Here is a 6,805-nt window from a genome sequence, read left to right on the forward strand (position 1 = left end):
GCTCTTCTTGCTCAGGTGAGTCTTATAAACATCACCATGGAGATGTCTCATGCAAGTCAGTTATGACATCATTCTACAGTATGTCACAGACAAGTGACCAAATCGGAATACAGTGGCAGCCTAAAGGGCAGTGGCTATTGAAACACTAGTGTAAATGATTAATATTTTATGTCCTACTGTAGCTGACATACAACTCAATTCGATACAATTTTATGATAGTACTACTCCATATCACTTGCCCCGGTAACATAAGTAAGTCATACATTTGTAGTACACATTAACATTAGAGTTGAGATTCAGACATTTCATTCAGTTTTGTGCCTCCATGTTATAGTTTAAGAAAGGCTTATTTAGATTAAAATGTTGTGTTGATGTTCATTCACTTACTTGACATTCATACAGCATCTTCATCAGTTTTGCCATCCATCACAGGACCATCCTATGTCACCCGTGTGTGAACATTTAGGAGCAGACAGGAGTCCATGACTTCTTCAGTGCTCTGCAGCCAAATGATACATTTCATGCTCAAGTGAGCCCCACAAACGTAACCACAGAGATGTGTCATAGAAGTCAGTTATGACATCATTCTATGTCACAGTCAAGTGACCAAATCAGAATACAGTGGCAGCCTAAAGGGCAGTGGCTATTGAAACACTAGAGTAAATCAATAATATTTTATGTCCAGCTGACATACAACTCAATTCGATACAATTTCATTATAGTACTACCCCTATCCCTCGCCCCTGTGTTTTCTGTCTGCTATCCACTCAGTTTGTCTTTATGTTATGACTATGACTCTTTTATGTTATATTATTAATTATTAATTTTCATTTTCATTTTTATTTTTATTTTTATTTTTATTTTACATTTTGATTATTCTCCTATTTTTAATTCATTGATGCTTTGTTACACTTTTTCTACTGTTATCTATCTTTTTCAATTGTAAAGTGACCTTGGGTATCTTGAAAGGCATTTAAAATAAAATGTATTATTATTATTATTATTATTATTATTGTTATTATTATTATTATTATTAGTAGTAGTAGTAGTAGTAGTAGTAGTAGTAGCAGTAGCAGTACTAGTATTATTATTATTATTATTATTATTATTATTATTATTATTATTATTATTATTATTATTATTATGACTCTACAGCAAATGATAGGATATATGTTTTATGTCCTAGGTGGCATACCTAAACATTCATGAAAGAAATCACTTACACCACTGTTAAGTTTGGTCTGTACTTGTAGTAATTGTAGTGTTTTCTTATATTATTGGCTATCAAAGGTCCAATATGTAACATTTTGAGTGTTGAAGCAGAGAATGGGAAATATTACACTTTGGCTTTAAAAATGCTTCTCTTAATGACTTTTATGACTCTCCACAAGAAACATTACCCTCATTTAGGCTCTATAGGTAACTCATATATTTTGTAGGGCACACATTCACATTCGAGTTATAGATTCAGACACGTCAATCAGTTTTGTGCCCCCATGTTAAAGTTTAAGTAAAGCTAGGCTTATGAAGATCAAAATGTGGTGTTGAGGTTCATTCATTTACAGCATGACATTCATGCAGCATCTTCATCAGTTTTGCCTTCCATCACAGGCCCATACTACGATATGTCACCCGTGTGTGAACATGTAGGAGCAAACAGGAGTCCATCTGACCTCTTCAGTGTCCTGCTGCCAAATGAATCTCTTCATGCTCAGGTGAGCCTCATAAGCATCACCATGGAGATGTGTCAAAGAAGTCAGTTATGACATCATTCTATGTCACAGACAGGTGACCAAATCGGAATACAATGGCAGCCTAAAGGGCAGTGGCTATTGAAACACTAGTGCAAATGATTAATATTTTATGTCCTAGTTGACAATACATACAACTCAATTCGATACAATTTCATGATAGTACTACCCCTATCACTCGCCCCTGTGTTTTCTGTCTACTATCCACTAGAGCTGGGCGGTTTTGGAAAAAATTAGCATCACGGTTTTCTTGATGAAAATTGATATCATGGTTTTCTGCACGGTTTTTTGATATGCGACGATTTCCCCCCAAATCTTAATCTTTCTGAGGAAAAGATCTCAAATTAAATGTTAAAATGAGATAAAATCATGAATTTAAATTAAGATATAAAATAACCTAAAATCTGCACCAGGGTGTCATAGATTTTTCAAGGAAGAAGGGTTAAATGATTATAAGCAGCTGTTTTGGGCTTTTTTTCCAAGACAGCCCAAAACAGCTTATTTCGTTCTACACCTGGCAACACTAATGGCTTATTTGTCGTTCTACACGTGGCAACACATCCGGCGCTGCCGCTGGACTAGGTAGTAAACAACAGTGGGACAGAAACGAAACAGACTGAAGACAGACACTGAAAACAAACGGATTTACTTGACATTGTGTGCATATTGTCTTTGAATTAAAGTCCAAATCCAACGTAGAAGGTATTTTGTCCGGTAGTTTGTGTCCTATTGCGATGTGTTTCGCTCCTATTTTGCCCCCAAATCATTTCAAACAAATATAGCAATGTAGCAATGTACCTTGTCTGCCCATTGCATTTGAAAGCTAGGCTACTTTAGCTTATAAGCAGTCTTAACAGCACTGCGCACACAGTTGGGATGGTAATTAAATACAGTTAAGAATCAGATAACTGTTGTAGCCTGTTAACATAGCACCACATAGAATTGCCTTTTATTTAACTTTCTGAGATCAAAGGTATAGCTAAGTCTTAAATGAATTGAAATGTTTGTCATGATTCATCCATGCCATGTGTGTTCATCATGTTTCACTCTCACTAGCCTCTAGCGCGTAACCAATTATTTTATTAGTTCAATCAACATCTTACATTGTGGTGACATTCCCTAGTAGAACAGCAACAACAGTGGACTTAGCAGAGTTGAAATGAAGTGTCAGAGACTTATGAATTAGAAGAATCTTTGGAAGTGTGACAAGCACATAACATAGTAGGCTATAAACAACAACAACAAAACCGTCTCTCATCAAAAAGAGAACCTTCTGTAGTGTAAACCGAGATCACGGTTTTTTAACCGTACACCACTCAGTTTTTCTTTATGTTATGACTGACTCCTTTATGTTACTATGATTCTACAGCAAATGATAGTGTTCTGGCTACGCCAACTATAATCTTCTAAATACTTGAAAAGACTCTTACTTTGACAAATGTTTACATCCCGAGGCTCAGAATGTTAGAATGTTCAGTATGGTTTGACAGTTACAACTCAGCTACGTGGAAACCTCCCGTACGCAGTTTCGAGGCAATCTCTGTGAGTTACTGTAATATCTTATTTCATTTGATTCTTTCCCCCAACTTAACTTATTATCATAATCGCCATCTTACTCGTCATCGTCCCACTCATGAATTCACCCTTAGACTATTGTATTTACCCTTCTCCCTGTTAGCCTTAGCTTACCGGTAGTTACTGTTGCCAAGTCAACTCGTAATTTGTTTCATTGTTACTACAGTCATTTCAATGTTAATACGTACACGAGAGGATACAGTACCTGATGTTATACTTGTATATGTTTCAGTTTAACAACCTTCCATAAATGATGAACACGCAACCTTCGGTGTCCAGCGTCTTTTATGGGGTTTGTTTACCTGCCTGGCTAGCAGATGACCTGTGAGGCCAGAACAGTTAAAAGAGAAGACCGGTGAAGCTGCAGATGACCCGACTGCATTGTCGTACCGGTGGAAACCCGACTCAGTGCAACAACAGTAACGTCACGTCTACGAGGAAGGTAAAACACATCCATAGCCATGGACAGGACAAACGCATCCGTGAGATCAGCGGACCCTCATACAAGTACAGCTTCATTAGCATTGGCAGCAGCTACTGCACGCGCTAAAGCCCAAGCCGCGCAGGCAAGAGCTGCCTACTCACGACAAGAAATTGAATTAAAAATGGAAAAGGCCCGACTAGATGCAACACTCATCGCCTTAGAGAGGGACAGAGAGGCAGAGGCTGCCATGGCTGAAGCAGCTGTAATGGAGGCTGCAGCTGTAGACTTTGAAAAGGAGTACAGACCAGAGACACTACCTGCACAAAGTTCAGAACAACGCACCAAGGACTATGTAGAAAGACACAGCCACCACGGTGGCAGCTCACGATCAATCAAACCAGACTTGCATCAAAGTGCTGAGCTGAATCACCACCTTGTGGGAGGTGAAGTGTGTGTGGATATATCTCATTTTGAGACTCTGAGTAACCAGTCAGGCTTGTTTACCCACAAATCTAGACATGGTGACAGTGACAGCACCCCACTCAGATCATCAGGCTTACCTGCTCACACATCCAGGGAGAGCAACTACAGTCCTCCTCCAGGCTTACCTGCCTATGCACCTCAGCGCACTGGCAACAGCCATCCCAGACCCAGATCACCTGACGACGCACCCCAGCACACCGTCTACAGCCATCCTAGACCCGAATCAGCCAGCTACGCACCCCTGCACACCGGCTGCAGGCATCCCAGACCCAGATCACCTGACCACGCACCCCAGCACACCTGGCCCAGACCCAGATCACCTGACATCGTACCCCAGCACACCGGCTACAGTCATCCCAGACCCGGATCACCTAACCAGGCACCCCAGCACACCGACTACAGTCATCCCAGACCCATATCGCCGGACGACGCACCCCAGCACACCGACTACAGCCGTCCCAGACCCGGATCACCTAACCAGGCACCCCAGCACACCGGCTACAGCCATCTAAGACCCAGATCACCTGACTACGCACCCCAGCACCCCGTCTACAGCCATCCCAGACCCAGATCACCCGACCACACACCCCAGCACACCGCCTACAGCGATCCCAGACCCGGATCACCCATCTACGCGCCCAAGCAGACCGACAACAGCCATTCCAGACCCGGATCGCCCAACTACGCACCCAAGCAGACCGACAACAGCCATCCCAGACCCGGATCGCCCATCTACGCACCCAAGCAGACCGACAACAGCCGTCGCAGACCAGGCACTACCCACGCACCCAAGCACACCAACTACAGCCCTCCCAGAGCAAGCTCACCTGCCAACGCATCCAGACATCCTGAGCCCAGCCCTGTTAGACCAGCTTCACCTGCCCACGCGCCAAAGTACAAAGAACACAGCTCTTCTAGACCAAGCTTACCTGCCCACATGCCCCCGCACCACAACTACAGTCCTCCCAGACCCAGAGCAGCACATCACCCCAGTGACACACCCACATCTGACTTAGCAAGGTACCTAGTACGAAGTCAACTACTGTCATCAGGACTGACCAGGTTCGATGACAAGCCTGAAAATTACTTATCCTGGAAAAGCTCATTCATGAACACGATCGAGAACCTAGATCTTAGAGCAGGAGAAGAGCTAGATTTGTTAATACGGTGGTTAGGCCCAGAATCTGCAACACACGCACGCCGCATTAGATCTGTAAATGTGAGAGATCAGGCAGCAGGATTGTGGCTCGTATGGGAGAGGTTAGAGGAAATGTATGGTGCGCCCGAAGCTATAGAGGGAGCTCTCTTCACGAAACTTGAACAGTTCCCTAAAATATCACACAAAGAGTACCATAGGCTTAGAGAGCTGTATGATTTGCTGTTGGAGATCGACTCTGCAAATCACGAAGGCTACCTACCTGGCCTATCCTACCTCGACACAGCAAGGGGGATAAATCCAATAGTGGAGAAACTGCCATACGCACTTCAGGAGAGGTGGGTCACGGAAGGTTCGCAATACAAAGAGAAATATAGGGTTTATTACCCCCCTTTTGATTTCTTTTTAGAGTTTGTACGCAGGCAAGCAAAGGCACGTAACGACCCAAGCTTTAGCCTTCTCACCCCTACCACAGCAAGCAGGAAAGATAAGGTCAGTGAAGGTCACAGTAGCAATGCAAGATCAGTCTCTGTGTATAGAACCGACATTGCCCACTCACACTCCAACACTGCAAACGAAGATCCAGAGAGACAATGCCCCCTACATCTAAAGCCACATTCCCTGCAAGTATGCCGGGGTTTCAGAGAAATGTCAATTGATGACCGAAAGAGGATTTTACAGGAGAAGAACATATGTTTTAAATGCTGTGCATCAAACAAGCATGTAGCTCGCAATTGTGAGGCAGTAATCAAATGTACTGAGTGTGACAGTTATAGGCACCCAACAGCCCTGCACCCAGGCCCAGCTCCATGGAGCTCCACGATCTCGCCACTCCCATCAGAGAATGGCGGGGAGAGCGATTAAGTATTAGACATTGTTGTTGTGATAATATGGCATCTCTAAAGATACCAAACGGGGAGTGTTCTGGCTACGCCAACTATAATCTTCTAAATACTTGAAAAGACTCTTACTTTGACAAATGTTTACATCCCGAGGCTCAGAATGTTAGAATGTTCAGTATGGTTTGACAGTTACAACTCAGCTACGTGGAAACCTCCCGTACGCAGTTTCGAGGCAATCTCTGTGAGTTACTGTAATATCTTATTTCATTTGATTCTTTCCCCCAACTTAACTTATTATCATAATCGCCATCTTACTCGTCATCGTCCCACTCATGAATTCACCCTTAGACTATTGTATTTACCCTTCTCCCTGTTAGCCTTAGCTTACCGGTAGTTACTGTTGCCAAGTCAACTCGTAATTTGTTTCATTGTTACTACAGTCATTTCAATGTTAATACGTACACGAGAGGATACAGTACCTGATGTTATACTTGTATATGTTTCAGTTTAACAACCTTCCATAATTGATAAACACGCAACCTTCGGTGTCCAGCGTCTTTTATGGGGTTTGTTT

General features: G+C 42.7%; 1 long non-coding RNA gene across 1 annotated transcript in view; it reads right to left on the reverse strand.

Annotated features, from left to right (window-relative positions):
- The window catches only part of LOC134435230 (uncharacterized), a 33,649-nt gene extending 33,156 nt beyond the window's left edge, over positions 1 to 493 (reverse strand). Inside the window, exon 1 of the long non-coding RNA XR_010031986.1 lies at positions 388 to 493. This is a non-coding gene — a long non-coding RNA (uncharacterized LOC134435230). The remainder of the gene's footprint in view (positions 1 to 387) is intronic.
- Positions 494 to 6,805: the final 6,312 nt, after the last annotated feature.

Source organism: Engraulis encrasicolus, chromosome 19 (assembly GCF_034702125.1).
Source record: "Engraulis encrasicolus isolate BLACKSEA-1 chromosome 19, IST_EnEncr_1.0, whole genome shotgun sequence".
NCBI classification, from domain to species: Eukaryota; Metazoa; Chordata; class Actinopteri; order Clupeiformes; family Engraulidae; genus Engraulis; species Engraulis encrasicolus.